The sequence below is a fragment of the Lytechinus pictus genome, chromosome 14, assembly GCF_037042905.1.
Source record: "Lytechinus pictus isolate F3 Inbred chromosome 14, Lp3.0, whole genome shotgun sequence".
In the NCBI taxonomy this organism is placed as follows: Eukaryota; Metazoa; Echinodermata; class Echinoidea; order Temnopleuroida; family Toxopneustidae; genus Lytechinus; species Lytechinus pictus.
In genome coordinates this window covers 5,616,456-5,628,788 of record NC_087258.1, presented here as the reverse complement: position 1 = coordinate 5,628,788, position 12,333 = coordinate 5,616,456, and the positions used below count along the sequence as shown (strand labels likewise).

Genomic DNA, 12,333 nt, shown 5'->3' with positions numbered 1-12,333 from the left:
AATTATTTAGTTGCATACACATCTTTTTCAGGATATCAAACATTGCCTAGAATGTTCAAATTTTTTGGAAAAATACATTAAAAAAAAACATTTGCTCGCGCTTCGCGCTCGCATTATATAATTAAGGATTATGATATTATATAATTTATGTTGATTTATAAGAATAAAGCTAAGAAGTAACAATTAGGACTACCCCTTCAAAGAAACAAACAAAAATCATGTTCGAGCGGCCAATCGGGGAAAAATATGGCTGAAAAGATTTCCGACCCCCCCCCCCCCCATTGGCGAAGGCTGGATCAGCCCCTGCAATCCCCATGCATTCTAGAAAAAACTTACTAATAAACACCCCCCCCCTGTCTGTCAGACGCCCTCTGTAGGCCACTTGGCTATTTTTATCTCATACTTTGTTCAGACGTCTTCTTATTCCGTTGATAGAAATCTTTGCAGTGTTTTTGTTGACCTTCACTGTCTCTCTCACGCACTTTCCCTCCCCACTCCCTCCTCCCCCCTCTGCCTGCCTCTCTCTCTCCCTCTCGTGTCACTGTCTCCCTCCTTCTCTCTCTCTCTCTTTTGACTCTCTCCCTTTCTTTCTCCACCTCCCCCCCCTCTCCTTTATCTCATGCATGGGGACCGTAAGGCCTATGCATCTGTTTACAACAAATATGACAAAGTAAAGAAGCCACACAAGAACATTTAAAAAGTGAGGTTAACTGTAATCATGCAATCTATAAATATACATAAAGCAGAAAAATAAATATAAATAGCAGCTATACTATATTCTCAAATAGCAAAACAAGATAAATACATATTAGAACAAAACAGGCCACAATTAGCAATAAGTTATACTTTGTACAAAAATGAGTCTCTCTAGAGTTAGTGACCTTGTTCTAGTCTTATTGATATTTTCAGTGATGATTCAGTTCATTTTGCTCTACTGAGTCGACCAATTTTTCTGACCTTTTCTTTTTAATAGTAGCAGATTAACATATTTTTGTGTTTGTATTCACGGAGAGAAATACAAAGAAACATAGGCATACATCAGTGACGAATTTCGCTTCTGTTAGGACATAGCGGTATGCCAGGCATGAGCCGGTATTAGCCGGTCTTCCCCTCACCACTTCTTTTAAAGCAGAGTGTGTTATTTAGGAACCTCTCGCTTTTTCGATTCTCTACAATACCGTAATGAGCCCAAATATTTAAGGGGGTCAGACCTGCAGAGCGTTCCATCAAAGATCTTTTCTTGATTTTGATTGACAGAGAAGCAGTGTTACTATGGTAACTGTCAGAAAAGGGACTTGTCAGATGAAACTACAAAAACCTTTCGTGAAACGCTCCCCTGGCGTTTAGAGCAAAACTTTGAACTTTTAGTTTTTACACATTTTTTTTTTCATACTTTTGCCCCAATGGGCAAGTTTATTTACAAAAAATGAACACGTTTACAGAAGTCAAATCATATACATTATTCAAACAAATGTTTCAACATACTCCATTTCAAATTAGAATCTTTCCTTTTTCCATTCAAATCATAAATGTAACATTCATCTAAATAATAAGTTTGTATTACCTTCTTAATCTTCTTAAAATCAGGTACAGTCTTGTTCAACCTCGAGAAATATTATTGTTGTTTTACTAAAATGATAATACAATTCAGGGCATCATTTCGTTTTTCTTTATATCCAAACAAAATATTCTGTGGAGTAAATTTAAGAATAAACATAGGAGATGATATCCACGTTTACTCCAACTATTTGTACTAAAATTACAGAAGTAAAAGAAGTGTTCAATTGTTTCCTTTACAGTATAACAAAATGTACAGCACTCAGTATTGGTGATCTTTAGTTTGAATAAAATATCATTTAAAAACACAATTCTATTGAAAACTTTGAATTGGAAATATTTTATCCGAATGTCAGTTGTAAATCTGAAAATCATCCTATTAAATTCCGGTATTTTAGTGTGATCCAAAAGAATATTTGAATTTTTTCCCCATTTTGCTGCAATAATTTTGGCTGAATCTTTATTTCCTATCAAAAGTTTGTATATACTTTTACACCCCTTTTTATCACTCATTATAGGAGAAATATAAGGCATAACAAATGGTTCACATATTCTATGGTCTAGGTTTTGAAATTTTCGATTAAACACACATCTTAGAGCCTGAGAAATTGAAATATATTCCAAAACATTGACTTTTAAACCAAACTTAGATTCACATTCAGTTAAAGATATAATATTTCCTTCTCGATCTTTTAAATCATTAATAAATCATTAATTAATCTTTTTACACATTTTACCTAAAATTCAGTCTCCCAAAGCCGCCCCCCCCCCGATTCTGTACTCCGGTGACATGCTTAACAGAATTACATGTGATGACATCGGGGAGCCCGTTCAATAATTGCACTCTAACATACACTGACATGACTGAAGCCGTATAATCCTGGTGAGCGTTTCATCAACATTTTCGTCCAACAAGTTCTCAGGTCTGACAACTTTCCTTGATTATGAATGTCTGAGAGGCAATGTTACCATAGTAACTGTCAGATAAAACAGTACTTGTCGGATAAATGTCTGACAAGTCCTTTCATGAAACGCTCTCCCGAAATAAAAATACGATGGTGGGCTACATAGGGTAATTATGAGTACGTAGGCGAAATATGACCTAATAGTGTATTTTTGCAACCACTACAAAGACGCTTTCTACAACTCACCAATTCCTTTAGGGGCGCCATATGGCACATGGGGCAACATTTATCTTCAAAAAGTCTCGAGCCAGCGAGCGAGCAATAATTTTGGCTTTTGTATAATGAAAAAAATCATACCTCACCATTCTTCCGTTCCATTTCGGTTTTTTAATCCTTCTTCTTTTTGGTCGTCGATTTTTTTTTCGTGCAGCCCCCCCCCCCCCAAGCCCTCCCATCTATTATTGTTCCAGTGCTCAGTATGATACCATTTCTACTGAGTTTTTAGTCTTTCTAACACAGTGTAATTTTGAAAGTTCTAAACCGGACTGATTAACCTTCATGCTAGCGACGGGTTTGATATGACGTTTAAGATAGGCCTACTTGACAAGTTTACCAAGAACAAACGTAGAATAGAAGACGTGCATATATTGATATCTGTAATTAAATTCTGTGAAGGTGGAAATTCTAGTTACGATCTGAATGAAAAATCTATCGGGTACCAAGTGTGAACATCGTTTCTATACAACAATTTAATCTTACCCAGCACGCGTAGTATGCCAAATGTAAAAACGAGAAAATATCAATCTTTTGTACAGGAGTCTGTTAACCAATCCTGAAAAATGTTGCCATAAATGTATTTCTATTTCACGAAAGCATAAATTTTCAGGAAAATATCGTAAGATTTTAAGCATTGCATCTGGCAAATCGGATTTTCCAGCGATCGGAAGAGTCTTTTCTTTTGTGGAGTCATCTCAATTTCTTGATCAGATCGTTGCCAAGAGATTGTCACATGACCTCTGACATCAACGTTGTCCTTTCCAATTCTCAACAGAGTATCTTCCAAAATCGACAGTATCTATTGGCTGGAAAAAAAGAAAGAAAGAACATTTTTTTATGTTTTTTATGAGATGGAGATAAATACAGTCATAAGTAAGAACAAACTCAACAGACAATATATCCCTCATGTTCATAGGCTTATTAAGGCATCCCCTATACTGTAAAAGAGAGCGAAAGAAAAATTAAGGCTTCTCTTTGCAGAAACTTAAAAAAAAGATTCCACTCTAACAAAGCGTTGATTTGAATAGAAATAGTTAATTCCAACAGGAGAAACGTTAAAGTTGTGCTTATTTGCACAAAACAGCAACATGCACTTTATAAAATGCAACTGACGGAACCGAAGGTGTCGCACACCAATTTGTTTTTTTACTTTAATTTACACCTTTCCTTGCCATAATGTAAAACACGTTTTGATTCTATTGGGATGTGCAAATAGTTTTTATCACCATTTAGAATGTGATGATGTGATGCAGATGTTATTTATCATCAAAGCTTTTTTTTAATGGAATGTTGTGTATTTATTATAAGATAGTTCAACAGAAGTGGGTTGCGGCGTGGTTTTTAGAGTGGATGAGGGATGAGTGCTGAGTGTTGCGAGAGCTCTTGATGGTAACGGAGTCAGCAACGATTTTTATTGTAATAATGATAATGTTGATGATGAATAGGGGGACTTTGATGACGTTGCTGTTATTGACGACAGCGATGATAATTATAATGATGTTGGTGATGTCTCTGCCTGTGATAATAATTGATGGTGAAATTAGACGTGATAATGATTATGTCGTAGATGATATCTGTTACATGAGGGACGTTTCGATTCACACGCCCACTCGGTACATAATCGGCATGTTCACGGTATACAAAATCGACGGAGTGGGGCACTGACCATGCCCATAAGTTGACTATTTGTGCCTGATACCTCATTGAACAAATCCACTGCTCGAAACGATGACGTGAACCCCTCCAACTTCATGACTCAAGCAAGACAGGCATCGTTGTATACCGTGACCACACAGCATTCGATTATGACGTATACATCTCGACAACTAGTTGACATGCAAATCGCGGAAAGGTGCCTACTGCATGGGATGGTGAAGATGACAGCACCTGTGATGAGGAACGTGGTGGTGGTGATGATGGTAATGGTGATGAGGAGGAGGAGGAGGATGACGATGCCGGTGACAATGACGTAGATGTCGAAAATGATAATGTTGGTAACGACGATTCTGCTGCTAACAATTATGTTACCAGTAGGGCCTACCCAGAAGGAAAATCCAGTTCCACTGGACCAGTTAGACCAGTAGAATTTTAACTGGTAACTCTGGATATTGGAACATCGGTTTACTGGTCTAACTGGTCATACTGGTCCAGTTAAAATTTTACTGGTCCAGTTAAAAATTAAACTGGTCTTGAATTACTGGAATTTTATACTGGTCTGACTGGTCCTCGAACTGGTCCTCGTACTGGTCTTACTGGATCAATTTATTACATGCATTTGGTTTGTTATATACCATGGTCAGTGAAATGTGATGGAAAAGATAGTTAGTAAATTAATCTTTCTGCTGTTATTTTAAATGTGATATATGAAATTACACATTTTCATTGTGAATTAGTTCGCACACTTATTTGGAAAGTTTTTAAACAACAATGAGTGCCATTGCAAGGATATTCCATTGTAAATCCCGATTTTTCTTTTTAAAATAGGAAATATGCAAATGAGGTAAACCACGTGATCAGCATCATCAGAATTACTGGTATTACTGGTCTTGACCAGTTCAATTTCAAACAATGAATTACTTTAGACCAGTTGACTATAGAGGAATATATCTTGCTTTGATCTTAATCATGATTAAAGGAAATAATTATTTTAATGATAAATGTTAATACTTGATAATTATGATAATGTTAATAATAATATTTACAATATCGATAACAATGATAACAGTACTAAGAATGATAACAACAATGATCATAATAATCATAATAATAGTTATGATAATTATAAGAAGAATGATGATAACAATGATAACGATAATAACTTTCTCTGAATTGCAAGATTCATTTTCCATAATTCGTCAAATAATCTGACTTGAAATAAAGTCATTATTTATTGGACCAGTAACACCAGTTTGATGAAAAACAATTTAACTGGTATTACTAATTGCCTCAACTGGAATGCAATTGTTGGAACTGGTCTCCAGTTTACTTTTACTGGTCCAGTTAAAAATCAACTGGCCCAGTAAAAATATACTGGAAACCAGTAAAATTCTACTGAAAACCAGTAAAAATTCTTACTGGTCTTACTGGTTTTTCCTTCTGGGTATGTAGAGGGAGCTCGGATAAGAGAGATGGTAATGATGTTGACTGTGATGATGTTACCATGCATACTCGTGCTGATTACTTGATGATAGTGTTCGGAGCAAGAATTGCATGGGGGTGAAAGAGGTGAACAACAGCAGAGGTAAAAAAATTCATGGAAAAATGTAGGGGTAAAATTGCAGAGGTAAAAAAGGCAAGGATCTCACTATTCTGCCCATTTTACCCGTGTCATTTTTATTTCGCCCATTTGTGCTTTTGAGTCGATCAGGTTGACGATTAAGATAATACCAATGATTAGGTTTGTGTTGTTCCTAAAGATAATGATGATGACAATGATAATAATAATAGTAATAATAGTCAGTTCTTGTATAGCGCATAACACATTATGAATAACGTCTCTATGCGCTTCCAAAGGACTTGGATATTATTACCCCGGCTGTAGCTCAAGCAGCTTTCACGCGCCCATTCACCTCACCTGGGTTGAGTGCAGCACAATGTGGATTAATTTCTTGCTGAAGGAAACGACGCCATGGCTGGGATTTGAACCCACAACCCTCTTTCAAAGTCCGGAGACTAATCCACTGGGCCACAACGCTCAACGCTCCGTGATGATGAGGAAAGAGAAAGGGTAATAAAGATAGAGTGATTGTAATGATGACGACAATGATGATGGCAATGTTGACGAAGAAATTATTGTGATGTTGATCATTGTAATTGTGTTCAAGACAACGATGATGATGGTGATAATGTTAATAATGATCACGGCGGCTATTCCGACCTTGATAGGTGTGATAATCATAACCTACCACTCGGTGATCCCCGTTTATCCGCTTGAATGTTCGACACTCTCGAAGCGATCCCATCCAAACTAAGATTACTTCCAGAAAGGAGTTTTAGAAGTACTAATTCTTGAGCGGTCTGTAGAAATAGGAAGAAAGAAATAAACATCAATTGAAAATAGTTTTGTTGGATCTTAGCACTTTTAAAGTCGTATTATTCATCTGAGTACCAAGATACATGTATATTCAGTAAAAGTGAAGTTTGTTGAATTAAAACATGACTTTGCGTACTGCGTGTAATTGTGGGAAATTTAATGATCTGTAACATATTTAGAATTTGAATGTCAATAAGAATCTTTAACAAATGGTATGCATGAAAATAAATTTGAGAACTTCATTAGGATTTTTCCATTTGTCTGTAAGCTACGATGACATGAGGGTTCCATGACATTTGCTCCGGCGACAATTGCTCCGATGGAAAATCTGCACATCAAGCAAATCATAAAACCTAACCTCCAAAATTAAATAAACACTAATCTTAATCTTTACACCATTCTGAACCAAAAACTCCATTACAATCCTAACTCTAATTTTATGCTTTGAGGTTTTTCTGAGGTTTTAAGACCGGAGCAATTGTCGCAGGAGCAAATGTCGTGTCGCCGATCTGAGACATGTTTGCAATTTGAATGTAAATCAAAATCGTCGAAAACGGGTGATACGGAACAGCAATTTCGTCCTATTTTCAGAGCTGATGAAAAAATGCAAAAATATTTGTTTGTCCCGAATCAAAGACTAAATTGTGTTCCGGTTCACTAATTTTCGATAAAGAATTCGTTGTTGTTCTTTGTTGTGACGAACAATAGGCAATACAATTATTTTGTTCTTAGTGTTGTGGCCTATCTGCACTGCTGATCCGGCTTATAATGAATGTGAAACAATATTTAAAGTTCCCTTTAAGATCTTGTACCTTTAATATTCATAAACCCACTATTTTGTTAATATTATCGTATAAATTGTTAATATAAAAAACATAAATAACAATGCACTGTCCTTCATGTTCCTTGATGTTGCCATCTAATCATAGTTCCCCCCCCCCCCCCATCAGTTCGATTTCCATCGCCTTCGAATGTTCTATTGTTGTCTTGTCTTTTTGTCTCGCCCACCAGAGGTGAAGGCGAGATTTAGGGATCCAAATGTCGTCCGTCCGTCGTCCGTCCGTCACAAACCTTATGACACATAACTCCACAACCGTAAGTCGCTTTTCAACCAAACTTGGATGGTAGATGGACTTTGGGGACTTGCATGTTATGCTGCAGTCGGAGGTCACATGGTAAGGTCAAAGGTCATTTTCAGGTCAACGTTAAAGTTTACATGCAAGACTCTCTTATGACACCTAACTCCGCAACCGTCAGTCACTTTTCAACCAAATTTGAATGGTAGATGGACTTGGGGGACTTGCATGTTATGCTGCAGTCGGAGGTCACATGGTAAGGTCAAAGGTCATTTTCAGGTCAACGTTAAAGTTTACATGCAAGACTCTCTTATGACACCTAACTCCGCAACCGTCAGTCACTTTTCAACCAAATTTGAATGGTAGATGGACTTGGGGGACTTGCATGTTATGCTGCAGTCGGAGGTCACATGGTAAGGTCAAAGGTCATTTTCAGGTCAACGTTAAAGTTTACATGCAAGACTCTCTTATGACACCTAACTCCGCAACCGTCAGTCACTTTTCAACCAAATTTGAATGGTAGATGGACTTGGGGGACCTGCATGTTATGCTAAAGTCGGAGGTTACATGGTAAGGTCAAAGGTCATTTTCAGGTCAACATTATTAAAGTTTACGTGCAAGGCTCTTATGACAAGTGTTATTCCATCCCAGTCATTTCACAATGAAGTTTCGATACAATTATGTTGCGTGCCCTCGCAAATGTGTTAGGTAGTCCGAAAACATCAACCCCAGTTCCTCGTGCAATTAACGTATCACGTTTCGCTGTAATGCAAATCACGCTTCGTCGTGCATGTCAGGCAGCGCATCATCCAATCACATTCACTACAGTATTCGAATCCCCCTATATCAGATTATAGCACTGCGGATACATTTCAGCCACGGTTTCGTTATACTCGTTTTAAACGACTATACGTTTGAAATATGTATTGTGTGTATTCGGTTTAACATGGGCATGTTCAAGTAATAATGGACATCAGTGGAAGCCTTTGGAGGGCACAAATAAGATTAAGATTAATAAAATGAAATAAAATAAAAAGGCCCCTTGTTAGGACCGGGTTTTGATCATTTATTTTTTCATCACATTCATCAATTACCCTTGCGCCACACGACTGGTGTATCTAGAAATATCGGTACCCGATGCAATTGTGCCCCTTCAAACATTTAACCCTGCGCAAAATATTGTTGCGACATGCTGCTTTTTTGGTGGTTTAGTAAACTTTTTAACTTTCTTTTCTCCTTTTTTTTTGGCCTTGTTTTCCGTTTACTGGCGTCGTCGACCCCTCTCCCTAGAACCACGACGCTTAGTTGGTCTCAAACTCGACACTAAAAAACTTTGACTGTAATAATGTAATGTAATATAATGTGAATGCCGCAATTTAGTTGCGATTTGACTTCCGATTTAGTGGTATCGCGAATGGCTACGGTCTTCGCCATTACTGTTCACATTTTCCTCACATGTTGTAAGATTTGTTTTAATAAAAATGATTTGTTTTCTTTTGATTCGGTAAGAATCGGAGTGTGTACATGCGTACGGGAGCCATGTTATCTTAATGACATTACCATGATGTCTTCTCGGTCAATACACAAAGATCTCAGTTATCAACGATACCGTAATGGGATCGCACGATCACCGCACAAAGGCTGCGAGGAGATTGTGCGGTGATGAGGCGAAATCCATACGATTCGTTCTTGACCCATTGTGTACTCGAAATCGTTCGATCACTCTACGATTGTCGCAGCCCCCTACGCTGGTAGGCCTATACGTACCGTGATGTTGCAACGCAATTTTCGACAGGTCACAGGCTGCGGGCTATAGGTTTATGAAACTTTAAAAAAAAAATTCTAACTAAAGCAAAATCGTAGATACCGTAAAGCCCACCGCACATTATGCGATCCCACCTCATTCTAACGACAAGGGGAGTGTTTTATCAACATGTTTGTCCAACAAGTTGTGGGATCTGACTTGTCTTGATTTTGATTGGCTGAAAAGCACTGTTGCTTTGGTAACTGTCGGATATAATGGGATTTTTCGGATAAAACCTCCGACAAGTCCTTTCATGAAACGCTCCCTAGAAAGCCTGCAGAGTACAGAGCACCAGTAGTATGACATTATTATTGTTCAGTTCCACAATTTAAAGACATTATTAAAAATTATACGCCTTGGAATATCATCCGAGATTAACCTTGTTAATATGCAGATATAGACTGTATCTTACTGTCAATCATGGGATTCAAGGCCTGTAACCAGGGGGGGGGGGGTTGTCCCCGGACCCTGGGTTCCGCGGAGCCCCGCCGCTTGTCAACAACAAGAAAGGGGGAGAAAAAAGGAAGGGATGACAAAATAAGTTTAAAAACAAGGAAAAGTGAAGGAAATGGAAAAAATAAGGAAATGATAAGAAATGGAATGTAACAAAATATTGGAAAATCCCCTAAAATTGCAAGTCTTTATTGAAAAAAAAATGCTCGGCCTTGACTTAAGTTAATCAAATTATGCATATTATTATTCAGCCCACAATTCTAGTTTTATCACTTTGTTTCTGTGAGATACGCATCATGCCTATGATTACAAAAATTGCTGAATGTAAAAAAAAATTCAGCTGGGATTACTTGATTAGTGATATATCCCATTTCTGGATTCCCACAACAGTCTTTGATCTGTAAACTTTTCTGTCAAGTATCCTTATTGTATATCCAACATTTTCAGCGCTGTGCATTCGCAGTTTGGTTAGATACTCATCGTGTTCATGATGTCAGAGGGTGCTTGGAACGTCCTGTTTAGATCTAAATTCCCCGCAAAATTAGCTTAGCTCGCGCTTCGCGCTCGCATAATTTGTAATAACGACAATCGTCCTCTCCATAATGGACTTATATGGTAAACGGTGATTAACATGTTCAAGCTGTTCTTCACGCTCGCATTGATTTGAAGATTTAAGATACACAGCTCTTTCTTTATTGAAAAACGTGCTTAAAATGTCGAAATTTCAGAACTGGACAAAAAAAATGTAGCTAGCCGGCTTTCGTGCTCGCATCATTTCAGCAAGATGCCAATCCTTTTCATTACATCAAAATGGAGAGAATGTCCCATTCTTAGGTCGAAATCTTAATACACACACACACTTGTATATATATACTTGTGTGGGTGTGTACGTTCGCTCGCAGTAGTTGCTTATTGAACACAGCAAGGTCTTTATTAAGATGGTGTTTAAACTGATCATTTTTCGGATCGGAATGTAATTTCTTCACCTCGCGCTTTGCACCACATTGTACTTTCACATATTAATAAGATACCGCTATCCTCTTAAAGAAAATTACCAAAAGTGTTTAGCATTTTCCGGGGTTTTTTTAGTCTGAATCGCGAAAACATTTCAACTCAAGCTTTCCGCTCGTATACTTTATTATTGAAAATGTGCTAAAACTGTCCAGTTTCGGGGTCGGAATGTTATAAAGTTTACACCTCGCGCTTTTTACATCAAACGCACACTCTGTTCATCACACAGTGCTTAGAATGTCAAGTTTTCAGGTCAGAATATCAAGATAATCTCAGCTCGAGCTTCGCTCTCACATATAATTCAATTGAATGCAATATCCTGTTAAATATTTCCACCAGATAATTGGAGCTTCTTTCCTAAACTCCTTACGTTCACCAAAGTCAAGTTATGCTGATTGTAATTGGTACATGTACTTACCGGATCCTGAATTTCTAATAATTCTTCTTCTGAGCTGTGGAATCTATCAAATGGAAGCGGTCTGGATGCTGAAACTACGATGGCACAATAGCAAACAACGAACACGGCTGCGTTTAACCAAAAAGGCGCCATCTCTTCACCGTGTTTTCCCCAAGCCCGCTTGTCGAAAAAAAGCCCTCGAATGATAGATTCTTCGAGCGGATGACTACTCAAGTTATCTTGCTGTACTATATTTTGTCTCTATTTTCTCGTCGCTAACACTTGATAGTAGCGTTTAGTGTTTTACTTTCTTTATTCTTTTATTCTTTTTTTTTTCCAAAAAAGAAGTAGTTAACCCCAAAATCGCGAGGATTTAAGTGTTGCTTCTCATAGGAGAGTCATCAAGTGAACTTCTTCTACTGCTCGCACCTTCTTATAAGAATTCTTGTAATAAATTCCCACGTCTCACGATAAACAGGAAGAGTGGATCGAGAAAACTGTAGGAGAGGCGGAGGAGGGTTGGTTAGAGAGGAAGATGCAAAGATATAATATAGGTCTACAACTTTTGTGTTAGAATACTAATCGCTTTGTATATCCGCTTTTATGTCTTTCAAAGTGTGCACTTCCTGAAATCGAGTGATACTTTATATTTGAGGACGATGGTATGGCTTTGGTGTTATTGGAGGGTTTTATTAGCCAATGGGCTATTAGGATGAATTATTGGTAGAGAAGTGATTAACTTCTGTTCTAAATGGCCCAAGCACGTGTGAGGATGTGTGCATGTTTGGGGGATGTGTGCGTGAGGGTGTGTGTGCGGCACT

The 12,333-nt window shown here is 37.7% G+C and overlaps 1 long non-coding RNA gene across 1 annotated transcript; it reads right to left on the bottom strand.

Moving 5' to 3' along the window:
- Positions 1-692: 692 nt before the first annotated feature.
- Positions 693-12,131, bottom strand: LOC135156622 (uncharacterized). Its single transcript, XR_010295672.1, has 3 exons — positions 11,534-12,131; positions 6,644-6,755; positions 693-3,544 (listed from the first exon to the last, which is right to left on the bottom strand). It is a non-coding gene; the product is annotated as an uncharacterized LOC135156622 (long non-coding RNA).
- Positions 12,132-12,333: the final 202 nt, after the last annotated feature.